Below are 13797 nucleotides of genomic sequence, written 5' to 3'. Positions count from 1 at the left end.
CAGTTAAGAGCATTTACTGCTTTTCCAGAGGACCTCCGTCCTATCCTCAACATCCATATGGCAGTTCATCATCTGCAATTCAAGTTTTAAGGGATCCCATACCCTCTTCTGGCCTATGTATCTACTAGGTACATGCATGGTACACATATATACAAACATACATACATACATACATACATACATACATGAAAAACATACACATGAAATAAAAATAAATCTTAAGTTTTTTTTTAAAAAAGGGATCTGAATCTAAGCCTATGATTATGCCTCAGTTTTTCAATTCATTGAAAACTGATAGAAAATCTTAAACCTAAAGGGAAATCAAAACCCACCAAGCAAACAAACAAACGTCCCTACCACAGAAATGTTTGTTAAAAGGCAGCCAATTCTCCCAGGGCCACAGTGGCCTCGGGCTAACAAAAGAAATAATGGGACATTAAGTCTGTTACTGCTCCCAGGCCCCCTGTGTCCTGCAATGGTAAGACACTTCATTAATCTAGCAATATCTTGAACAGTCTTAGACATTTTCACGAAGAATTGCTTTTCCAGCGAGAACGTCACACAAGCCAAAAATAAAAAAAACAAAGCCAAAGACCAAACAAGCCCCCAACAGGAACCCACAGCTTATAACACTGCTAACCCCCAAACTTGAAAGGCTCAGAATATTTGTTTACTTTTTTTGTTTTTTGTTTTTTTGAGACAGGGTTTCTCTGTGTAGCTCTTGCTGTCCTGGAACTCACTCTGTAGACCAGGCTGGCCTTGCCTGCCTCCCAAGTGCTGGGATTAAAGGATTAAAGCCACCACTGCCCAGCTTTGTTTACTTTTCTTAAGCACCAGAAAGTCAATTAGACAGGGGTGGGGTGCAGGGGTGGGGGAGGAGTAGCCTCATTAACAATCACTGTGTTTATCAATTCTTACTGCCTGAAGGTGGGAATCAGAGGACCACTGAGTGCAGACTGTGTCATTCAGAATGGCCAGTACTTGGAATAAGCACACAGCCTTACAAAGACATTGCCTCCAGGGGAGAAGCGGGCTCTCAAAGTCCTTTGAACAGTGACCACCACGTTCAGTTTCCCAAGGTAAGAAATCTGAAGCTCAAAACTCTTTAGGAACACTGATATGATTATTTACAAAGTAAGCCTCAACATCTCCCAGTTCATCTTGCAATAGTACTAAGGCAGGCAAACACAGGGGAGAGTTGAGCATCCTGGGACTCCACTTGGTTTGGGTTGTGGACACTCCTGTCTTTTAACAATGTACTTGGCGACCTAGCACCTTTCATGCATACACACTCCTACCCAAACGATGCACTTAGCAACCTCAGAACCCCGTTAGAGCCTCACCTACATAAGACTACACATATTTCCCCCTCTGAACAATACTAGATTATTTCTCCAACCCTAATAACACTCAAATTTAGACAGTCTCTATTCAAAGATATCCCCAGTGTATCCAGCCTGGTTTGGTGTGCATAGTCAGTAAGACAAACTATACCTGGCAAGTGAATTTTTTAGGGAGTCTTCCCTGCTGATCCTTTAATGTCTGTGACTAATTGGGCTGCATATGATTAAAAGCAGGCCATTATGGAAAGGTACATGTGGGAAAATGACTATATGACTCATCTATCAATCAAAATGTAAAACCACCCAAACAGTGCTCATTAGAAACAAACCCCTCCATCCATTAGACCTCATACAAAGAGCTCCCAGCCTGTAACCTGGGGCTGAGTACTCTCACTCATGTGACCGACTGTCAGTCTTGATACTCTATCCCTCTCTAACCTGTGCTGTTAGTTTAGTTTGCCCTGAGTCAAAATGTCTAGATAGTTTTGCAAATCTGTGTGAGCCACATTTTAGTTATTTGGGTAAGAGGACAATAACCCCAGCCCTAACTGGCCATGGGTAACATTATGGGTCCAAATAGATGAAAGCATAAATGAGAATATCATACCCCTCTGTAGGAAGCAGAGGAAATCCCTGGGTGAGTGTATATTGTTGATACAGACACAGCCAAGATAAAGACCAGGGCCTCCAACCCTCGGGAAACTGGCAAAATTGTTCCTCTTGGGGGCCAGGCTTGACATGGGCAAATCTCTATCCTCTGGTCCAAGTCTGAGTGTTTATGGACAATTGATCAGTGTGTACAAGAACTAATGGGGCTTTCTTTTTCTAGCTCTTAACAGCCTGAGCCTGCTCACCTATAGAGACCTCATATAGAGACTAGTTAACTGCTCCACATCAACCCCTGGTGCTATGTACACAATAAATATGCCGGGCTTCCAGGTTGCTTGCAGTAGTACGGGGCCTATCCATCAGAGTGGACACAACCCACCTGACCCCAGCCTTTCTGTATACATGTTCATCATTTCTTCGATCCCTCACGAACCCTACTCAGAATTCTAAGATCTAAGCTGCACGAGTTGTGTATCTCTTTCCTAAGATGAGTTTCAAAATGTTGGGTATCCACTGGAGTCTTGTCTCAAAGCCTCAGTGGCTCATGGAATCTTTTATCTTTTTTCTTGGCTTACTGAGCATTTGCCATGTGCCAAGGACTGTTTTCAGCTGTGGGGTTGGGGTAGAAAGGGAACGGACATTTGTATTAGTACTGTGAAAACATCATCGTCCCAGGACTCAAGCCAAGAGCTCTCTGTACGCATGGGGTTTCTAAATCATCTTTGGTAAGAACTTTTCTTATCTGAAATTTTGCTACAGACTTACAAGTAGAAATTGGCGAAGAGGAAGAGGAAGAGGAAGAAGTTGCCAAGTTACAAGTAATGCAGATGTGTGAGAAACACTTGGAAGGCGGGGTTAAAAGGATCACACAATAGCAGGCCCAGCCAACTTTTATGCCTTGATGGAGTAGCTCAGTGGAACAGCCCTTGCTTTACCACTAGTGGGGCCTTGAGTTTCTAGCGGTAGTCACACGCACACAAAGGAAGAGACAAGTAAGAAGAGAAAGAGGAGGGGAGTGGAGGGAAGGAGAGCGAAGGACTCCAAGCCTAACTTCACTGTCTAAACAGACAACAAGCATTTTGACTGTATGACTTATACTTTCCCTCATTTTGAGAATAAAACAAGTGGCTTGTTACTTGAGATGGAAAGACTGTAGCCTGCTCTTAAGACTTCTATTTAAAAAAAAAAGTTTGTTTTTAAACCATTAAAATCCATAAACTATGAGATATATGTAGCTGTCCTAATTTCTTTTCCTGTGATTATGATTGAATACCCACCCTGACAAAAGCAACAGGAGGAAGCGTTTGTTTTAGAACATGGTTCAAGGTACAGTTCATCGTGGAGGGCAAGTCAGGCAGGCAAGAACTTGCAACTGGTCACACTGCATCTGTAACAAGCACCAGACCTTAGCACAACTGATGCCATGTTATTAGAGGCACCATTCAGACCATAAAACCCAGCAAGTAGGCTCTGCCAAAATGGGAACAAAGACCTAGTCCATAATTCCAGGAAAATTCCTGAGTAAAAAGTCCCTAAATACACCCCGCTGTTATGAATCTCAGCTAGGATGACCCCCATAGATTCTCAGGAGCCTTCCCCACAACCCAGGTCTTCAACTTATTTCAGCATACTCTCTTCCAGACCTTTTACCCCTGCTTCCCACACAGGACACCTTCCCCATGTCCTGATCTCCTTCCCATCTCCTCTCTGGACCAGTTCCCTCCATCTACCTTTGATGGACGTCTAGTTTATTTCCCTTCCCATAGTCAGGCAGGACTTCCAGGGGAGGGAGGAAGACACCAACTCACCCACAAAACTGTCACCTCAAGATTTGTCCTGCCTACAAAATTTGCAGGGAAAAAGATGGAACAGAGTTTGGGGGCATAGACAACCACAGCCTACCTTGAGACCCATCCCATGGGAGAGAGCCAACCCCTGACGCTATTAATGATACTCTGCTATGCTTGCAGACGACAGCCTAGCATAACTGTCCTCTGAGAGGCTTCATTCAGCAGCTGATGGACATAGTGAAGAGACCCACAGCCAAACATTAGGTGGAGCGGAGTCTCGTGGAAGGAGGGAGGAAGGATTGAAGGTCAAGGACATGACAAGAAGATATACAAAACCAACTAACCTGGGACTATGGAGGCTCACAGAGACTGCACCACCAAACCAAAGAGTATGCAGGGGCTGGACCTAGGCCTCCAACACACATGTAGCAGATATGTAGCATACTAGGTCCCCTAACAATTGGAGTGGGGGCTGACTGACTCTGTTGCTTGCCTTTGGATTCCTTTCCCCTGGCTGTGCTGCCCTGTCTGGCCTCTGTGGGACGAGGTGCCTAGTTCTGTTGTAACTTGATGTGCCAGGGTGGGTTAGTACCCACGGGGGGGGGGCTTCCCTTCTCAGAAGAGAGGGGAAAGGGGAGTGAGAGGGCATAAGGGTGAGACTGGGAGGAGAGGAGGAAGGAGAGCTACAATCAGGATGCAAAGTGAATAAATAAATGACGTAAGAAAAAGAAAACAAAAACTAAAACAACAACGGAAGTCCCTAAATATACTGTGGTGTTTTGAACAGGTTTGGTCCCCATAGATTCATGTGTTTGAATACTTGGTCCATAGGGAGTGACACTATTAGGAGGTGTGGCCATATTGCAGGAGGTGTGGCTTTATCGGAGGAAGTGTGTCATTGCATAGGTAGGCTTTGAGGCCTTATATGCTCAGGTTCTTCCCAGTAGAGAACCAGAGTCTTTTCTTGGCTGCCTTCGGATCAAGATGTAGAACTCTTGGCTCCTCCAGCACCATCTCTGCCTGCATGCTGCCATGCTTTCTATTGTGACGATGATAATGGAGAAAACCACTTAAACCATAAGCCAGCCCCAATTAAATGTTTGCCTTTATAAGAGTTGCCTTGGTCATGGTGTCTCTTTGCAGCAATAAAACTCAAACTAACATATATACTAACCTTGTTTTTAAGTTTCTGTGGTTCTGCTTCTTGCTAACAGAAGCATGACAACGATGATGTGTTTTTGTACATATGAGACCGAGAGCTGTAAGGTTTGGGGATGCATGAGTTGGAGAAATCTCCCATGCAGCCAGTGGCGGCTTTTAAAGACTTTCTTTTCTGTTTTAAGACTATAGTGGAATGGTTTCTGGTGGGCTTACCTCACACCACAGATTCAGTCAAGAATCAGAGAGGGATGGGATGTATCCTGTTGCTTAGTTCCCTCTCTGTGTATATAGTCCAGGATCCTATCCAGGGAATGCTGCCACCCACAATGTGTTGATGTTTGGTTGGTTGGTTGCTATGTATTGTAACGCTAAATACTGGCTTCTAAGGTTGGTTGCCCCCAGGGTGCCTTCACATATACCGAGTGAAGCTAGTAACCCTCCCCCTAATTTTGAACGATTGATTGAATAAAGATGACTACAACCTGTAGCTGGGTAGAAGAAAGGTAGGTATAGCTTCAGTTCCCAGGCTTGGGGTCTGGGGCTGGACCATGAGGATAAGAGAGAGAGGAGGGAAAAGGAGACAGGAGAGGAGAGAGAGGGGAGAGGGGGAGGAGACAGAGGGGACAGGAGAGAGGGTAGAGGAGAGAGGGGAGAGGAGAGGGAAAAGTAGAGAGAAGAGAGAAGATGACATCATGGGTTAGGTGAATTATGAAAACATGGCCATGAGGGTTGACCAGTTGGAGTAAGAGTGGCCCAGGTGGAATGTGGCAATTTATATCATGGGGTTATTGACAGAGAAGCAGGCAAAATAGCATAGAGGGCTGGTATCTGCCCAGTGCTAGTGCTTTAAGGCTTACTATAAATATAAAGGGTTTGTGTCTTTTATTTGGGAACTAAATGATGTAGTTAATTATTACCACATTAATTATTACCACAACAGTGGGTGTTTTTTTTTCCAACTTACTTAAGGCATGCTTAGATCTCATCTCCCAGATGATTCTAGATTCTGTCAAGTGGACAGTTAACTGAAACTGTCTCACATATGGCCAAGATCCATAATGCCAGAGCTCTGAGACTGGACACTGATGATGAATTTATTTGCCTTCCTCATATGCAAGGTACAGCTTATGAAGTTCTGATTCTCTTGTGTAATGAAGCCCATCTTACAGATGACCGAATGGTCATGAACATATGTTGAAGGCTAGATTAAAGCCAAGCTCTCTTTCCGTCAAATAATTCGTTAGTTAAGAACTAAAAACATAACAAACAAACAAACAAAACAAACAAAATACTATTAGGTCCAGCTTGATGGCTCAGTGGGTGAAGATGCTTCCGGTGGAGCCTGAGAGCCTGGGTTTGATCCCTGGAGCCCAAATGCTAAAAGACAAGAGCTGATGACTTCATAAAGTCTGTCCTCCACATGTTCCATACACAGCGTTTGACTTGCTTTCCCCCAATAAAATAAATCAGTGTGCAAAACGAAAACAACACAGTTAAGAATGCCTTTCCCTTGCTTCTTCACAGATAGGTATTTCTAATAATAAACTGTAAGTAAATAGATTAACTTGAGGAACTCTCTTTTTCTGCCATAATCACCTCACTTAACATTTTGTTTTATGTGATTAAAAAAATGCTACATAAAATGTCAAGTGCATTTTGGAAATCAACATAAAATAGGCAGCTGGTGACATTATATTCTTAATTTGGCAGAGTGGACTTTGTGTGTGTGTGTGTGTGTGTGTGTGTGTGTGTGTACGTACGCACCCCTTTCATTTCTTGTCTCCTTTCCACATTCTTTCTAGAGTAAGACTAGAGTTTATTTAGGGCATGGAAAGGGGAGTTGAGCAGGGAGGAGAGAGGGAGAGGGAGAGAGATAGAGAGAGAGAGAGAGAGAGAGAGAGAGAGGAAAAAGAAGGAGGAGGAGGAGGTGGAGGAGGAGGAGGAGGAGGAAGAAGAAGAAGAAGAAGAAGAAGAAGAAGAAGAAGAAGAAGAAGAAGAAGAAGAAGAAGAAGAAGAAGAAGAAGAAGAAAGAGAGAAAGAGGAGAGGCCGACCATGGAACACATGCAGGGAGGGGATGGGGAGACAAGGGACAGAGAGGGTAAGAGGGTAAGAGAGTAAGAGAGTTAGGAGGGGTCAAACAACCCTTTTTATAGTAAGCCAGGCACTACTTGGTTGTTGCCAGGTAACTAGAAGGAATGCTAACAAGCCCCCCTTTCCCTTCTACCTTCTTTCTCTCCTACCTAGCGTCGGGGGATTGGAAGGAATTGGGGTGGAGGAAGGCTTGGAAGAGTGGCAGATAATAGAATGCAATAAAGTAGCCCTAAAAGTAAGACCACACTTCATTTCTTTTCAGAGAGGTCAGGGCTTGCAGGGATATCAATCAAATATGGCATATCAAGGTACAATAAGACTTGGTACATCCCCTTCTATTGAGGCTGGACCTGGTGACTCAGTGGGAGGAAAAAGGATCCCAAAAGCAAGAACAATAGTCAAAGACAGCCCCTGTTCTCACTGTTAGGAGTCCCGTAGAAGACCAAGCTACACAACTGTAACATATGCAGAGGGTCTAGGTCAGTCCCATGCAGGCTCCCTGGTTGCTGATTCAGTCTGTGTGAGCCCCTCTGAACCCAGGAAGTTGATTCTATGAGTTTTCTTGTGGTGTCCTCGCCCCCTCTGGCTCTTCTAATTCCACCTCCACAGGATTTCCTGAACTCTGTCTAATGTTTGGCTGTGGGTCTCTGCATCCACTCCTTTCAGTTGCTGAAAGAACACATGATGAAGGATTCTTTGCTAATGACACGTACATATTGGTCTGCCTTGCACTATGAAGTCGAGCTCCATTTGTCTAGACTCCATAGAGAGAAACACAGCACCAACCAACCAACCAACCAACCAACCAACCAACCAACTAACCAACCAAAAAACTTCTGGTGGTGTGCTTTGATTTTTTTTTTTTTTTTTTTTGCCACTTCCGAGGACTCTGGCTGATTGTCAGAGTGATGGCAGCTGATATAGACTCCCCTGAAGTTTTGCTAAGTCAGACTCATGCTGATGCAAGACCCTTGGAGGACACAAAATCTTTGGAGGGAGTATAAGTAGGACTCAACAGAGCGTGAAGGAGGCTTGGCAGGGCTTGCTTCTAGAACTAGCTGTGCAATGCTTCTTGGTCTCAAGTCTTTTCTAATCTTCTCCTTGTTGAGAGGGGCACAGATGGGAACTTCTCCTGGTGTCCCTGTGACCCTGGTCTCTACTGCTGACTCATGCCTATTTGGCTGAGACCTGGCAGTTCCTGCTATGTTGTGCCATGGATGCTATTCTGATTCTATCGAACTGGACTGCTGGTGTATCCATGAAGTATTTGCAAGTGGATTGAGCTGCCCCGGTTGACCTGTGACCTAAACTGCTAATTTCCTGATAGCACAGATGGGATTTGTTCCAAAGAACCCTTTCTAAACAGGTCCACGTCCCCAGTATCCTTTCTTTCCCACTATCTCTGGTGGATGGTGGGTTAGATGGGAGGTTAAAACATTTAAGAACCATCATTAAAAGTAGGCGTTGAAAAATTAAAGTTACACTCCACCTCTACACCCCCCCCCACACACACACACCGGATCCCTTCTGTTTCTGTTCTCACCTGCCTCTGGTCCACCCATGAAATCTATTCTATTTTTCCTTCCAGAGAGATTCATGTGTCCCCCTTGAACCCTTCTCGTTACTTAGCCTCTGTTGGTCTGTGGTTTATATTGTTTATTTTACAGCTAATATCTACTTACAAGTGAATGTATAACATCTTTGTCTGGGTTACCTCATTCAGCAAGATTTTTTTTTTTTTTAAGCAACTGAGTAATACTCCATTGTGCAAATGTACCACAATTTCTTTAATGTTTCAACTATGCTTATAACAGCTTTATTTCTAATAGCCAGAAACTGGAAACAACTTAGATGTACCTCAAATGTGGGACATTTTTTTTTATTAATAAATCATGTTGAAGAGTTCAGTGCATTGTGGGCTATGCTGCCTCTGGGTAGTCCTGTTTTGTATAAGAAATCAGGCCAAGAGGACCGAGTTAGTAAGCAGCATTTCTCTATAGCTTCCGCCTGTCTTCATGTTTTTGGCCTTGAGTGTCTTCCCTGACTTCCTTTAGTGATGGAATGTCATCTGTAAACCAAGCAAACGTTTCCTCCTCCAAGTTGCTTTTGTTTATGGTGTTTATCATAGCAATATAAATTCTGACTAGACCAGACAATGAGTACAAGTAGGAAGATCTGGATTCTTCTAGGTATTTCTGTGTCCTGAAGGAAAGCAGGAACTAGCAAAAGTATCAGAAGATATTAGGGAGGAAAAATATATAGGCACAGGGAAAGAAAGCATCCTTCGGGGCCCGAAGAGATGGTACGGCAGCTAAGAGTACTGACTTCCCTTCCAGAGAACCTGGATTTAATTTCTAGCAACCACATGGCAGCTCACAACTGTCTGTAACTCCAAGATCTGATACCCTCACACAGACATATATGCAAGCAAAGGACCAATGCATATAAAATAATAAATACAAAGAACATCCTTAGATGCCTGCAAAGCATGAATCCTGCTGAAATTTCAAGCTTTCTCCTTCTGTCACAATTAACCCTTCAGCAGAGCATGTGGCCTTTCACACAGTGACATTCCAAGCAGCTGGTATGGCCATATGACTAAACTCTGGCTAGGAGATACAGAGCTAAACTATAAAACCTTCTGCCTTTTCCTTTAAGAGAAGGTAGGTTGTCTCTGTCATCCTCTGTCTTTCTACCTTCTATCGCGGTTTTCATGCTGGATCTGGTGCATGGGTGCTCCAGTTTGTGGTAAGGTAGTGGCAGCATGGGGCAGGGGTCAGAAGACGATGGCCAGGATAATATTTTCTACTATGTTATGTACTGTTACAGTATTTGTGTGCTGAGTGTATACATTTGATTATAAAATCTTTAAGTTAAACTATTTTGATAAAAGTAATTATACTAATAAAAATTATACTTAAGGTTGAATTTGAACTGAATATTAAGTAATCCATATAATTTAGATAAATGGAATTAAGAGTACAAGGGTGGAAAGAAGGCAAATGGACATTGAGAAGCATCTCCTAATGACCTGTCATCTCTCTTCCATGCATCTGTGCCGAACACGTTATTCTATTGATTCTATACCAGCACAGAATGCTAGCATCGTTACTGCCATTTCAGATGGAAATGTACTCTTAATAACCTGCCAGGCCACAATTTACTGCTGTTTTGGGACAGGAGCTGAAGACATGGCTCAGTGGTTAAGAGCACTAGCTGCTCTTCCAGAGGACCAGAGGTTGATACCCAGCTTCCATATGGCAGCTGACAATTGTCTATAACTATAGTTCCACAAGATCTGATGCTCTCTCTTCTGGCCTCTGAGGGCGCCATGCATATATATGGTACCCAGACATACTTGAGGAAAAACTAATACACATACAGTAATAAAATAAAAAAAATTAAAAGCTCTGTTCTGTATAAAAGGCAAAAAATAAACAAAGATATTCGGGAAGAAAACTATTTCCTCCCCCTTCCCCCTCCTTATCGCCTCTCTCTTTCCTTTTCTTAAAAGGTCACTGACCAGAACCAATTTCATTTAGATAAATAGTAAAACTGTTGATGCTCTCTGAATTAAACCTAAAATTATGATTGGTTTTTAAACGGTTTTATAATTGGTTTTAAAATTTCAATGGGGCTAGAAAGATGGCTCAGGGTTAAGAGCATTTGTTGCTCTTGTAGAGGACCCGGGTTGAGTTCTCATCACCCACATGGTAGCTCACGATTATCTGGAACTCTGCTTCTAGGAGATCTGATGCCCACTTTCTAACATTCTTGGGCACCAGGCATGCCCATGATGTATAGACATGCAACACACATATACATAAAATAACCTAAAAACCAAAAGCACATTTTCAGGCTCTATTTGTAACCAAACTAAAAGCCCAAGTAAGCATCGCTCTCTAAAATCATGAGAAATATTTAGAAGAAGAACATTTAAATATTTATGCTACTCTTTGTCTTCATTTAGGAAGAAAATAGAAGCCTGCCTTTACTTTGAGGGGAGTCGTACAGTGCTTACATCCTGAACACATATTTTCTATCATCCCCATTCAGCCATTATCTTCTTTTCCATTGGAAAACACCTGTATTTGCAATATACTTTGCAAACAACCCATTACTCCAGTATACATTCAGTTAGCAGCCCAATATAAATATTAAAACATTGAGGAAACAATCAAGTCAGCTAATGTGATGCTGTGGTTACTAACTTGCACTTTCGAAATTTTCATCAGTGGGAAAATGATGGCTGAATGTGTCAGTGCTCAGACTTTCATTTGAATAAGCAAGGATAATTTCATGTAACATCCCAAATACAATATACATTATCTGCTCCTTTAGGGAGCTGTAATTACAGAATCTCTGCCTATAATAAGTAAGTCCACAATCGCCCGGCACCGAGATGCTTCAGTGAATAGAACAGCTGATTGAAATGGGAACACTTTTGTTTTTCCTTTCCCAGCCGCATGTGTTCCCATGTCTCCACAGGGTCAGAATTTCTCCTGATACAGGAAACTGCAAGGGACATCGTGTTGTGTCTGGGTCTGAGCTCAGCATCTGCAACAATTTCTGAAGCCAGAAGGTGCCATCAGAAATGATGCGTAGTTGACAGAGTTTATAACCTAGGGCTGTCTGATGCCAAATCCTACGGCAGAGAAAGCAATACAGACTGCAAAACACCTCCATTTTTAAAAATATATCCCACAGGAAGCTTTCATAATTTTTTACTTTGTTTCTTATCTAAATCAACACTTAGCATAAATGTAAATAACTTCTCCATCTAATTCTAATTCTAATTCTAATTCTAATTCTAATTCTAATTCTAATTCTAATTCTAATTCTAATTCTAATTCTAATTCTTTTGGAGTTCATATTTTTCTCTTTGTAAGTCTTTGAAAGTAAACTTAAAAATTCATCCAGTGAATCCTTCTCAGATGACGTGGAACAAAATCCCAACAACATCCCAGGGTTGGTATTTTTTTTGTTTGTTTTTTGTTTTTTGTTTTAATTTGAGACAGGTTCTCTCTACATAGTGTTGGCTATCCTGGAACTTACTAGGTAGACCAGACTGGCTTTTAACTTAACTTTTAAGAACATTTGCCTGCCTCTGCCTTCCAAGTGCTCGGAGTAACAGTGTGCAGTCCAGCAAAGAGTATACATTGGAGAAAGAACGGTGTCTTTAATAAATGGTGCGGGAATCGGTGGTAGAACCCAACTAATGATGAATCAAAGGCAAAGTATATGATGAAAAATTACAAAACTACTGGGCAGAATCATACAAGACCTGACTTGCCTTGAGCTGGGACCTCTGGCTACTGAGGTCAGTTGACAAGGTCATCACAGTATCTCAGGGCTATGCCGATGGCAGTGGAGGTTAAAAGTAAAGTCAGGAGACATCCAGAGACCTGCTGACCACCTTGTCACACAGCGCAGACAGGAAAAAATTCCCACAGATCTGCCCTCTGAGCATGGAATGGCAGGGCCATAGACACAGAGTTCCACCTGCCGCCATGCCACCAAGTGCTGGCGGGAACGATGCCCAGAGACCTGCCTGCTGTTGCACGGCTCGGGTGGGTCATAGACACACAGAGGCCCACCTGCAGCAGTATCACGTGGTGTGGGAAGAGTAGGATGTTTTTAGACCTGCCCACCTCCATGCCACAGGTAAGGCACTAGAGACCCACTTGGCAGGGAGAGAAGGTTATCCAGAGGCCTACCAGCCAGCCATGTGACCCGTTTGCAGCCATAGCCACTACAGTGTGCAAGTGTGTGGTGGACAGATGAGAGAGAATGAGAAGCAGAACACTTTCAACCTTGTGAAGGAAGATGGAACTAGAGACACAAAAGAGGAGAGGAATAGCTTGTTGTGAGTAGCCGGCCTCCTGAGACCATGGTGAAGTCCTGGCCCGAGCTGCTGATGAGAGCCATGTCTGGATCTATGGCTAAGCAGCAGAAGGGGTCAGTATTGATTGATGTCTGTGGCTCATACTATGACTAGAAACCATGGAGACATCCCTGGTCTGGGCAGTTGCCTGGAACCGCATGGGTGTTCAGGGGCTCTGTAGAACTGGCCCCACCCCTCACTGGCTGTAGTGCTCTGGAGAGCTAGCTCTGCACCTTGCCTTGACAGACACCTGAGGCAGTGCAGAGGAGTGAGCTATCCTCAGAGCAAGAACAAGAGAGTACTGGCCCACCACTCCTCTATCCTGAGGAGGTGGTTCTCCTTGGGTCTGAGAGAGAGCCAGCTGCAGCACTCTAGGGGAACAGGCCTGGAACCTCACCTGGGCAGCAAATAGAGTTGGCCCTAGTGGAAGGATGAGAGTGAGGCAGGACAGGACAGAGTGTGAGAGCAGGAGAACTGGCACAGCACTTTGGAGTAGGCCCAGAGCCTAGACTGGGCAGCACAGTACAGCTGGCTCTGGGGGCAGGGGTTTAGGTGAACCAGCCCCAAGGGTATGAGAGCTGGAGAGCTGACCTTGCCTCTTACTGATGGTAGCATTGGATGTCCTAGCTGGAGCAGTGCAGGAATGCATACCCTGGTAGTGGGGATAAGGGAGACCAGATGGGCTAACCAGCTCAGCTACCACCCAGGCCCTGAGTTGGCCTACCACAAAATCTCCATCATCTATGAACTGTTGGGGCATATGAAAGGTCCTTCTGATACAAAGCTGCAGAATCCCCATGACACAGGGCAATAGCAGGATAACGAGGAGGAGACTAGATAAGGATTCACTATCGACGGTGCCACAAAAGTCCGAGACCTCAAACAATGACTCATGGTAATAAGCATTTGCGAGTGAGG

This window comes from Arvicanthis niloticus, chromosome 2, assembly GCF_011762505.2.
Source record: "Arvicanthis niloticus isolate mArvNil1 chromosome 2, mArvNil1.pat.X, whole genome shotgun sequence".
NCBI classification, from domain to species: Eukaryota; Metazoa; Chordata; class Mammalia; order Rodentia; family Muridae; genus Arvicanthis; species Arvicanthis niloticus.
Note: the sequence above shows the minus strand (reverse complement) of the source record.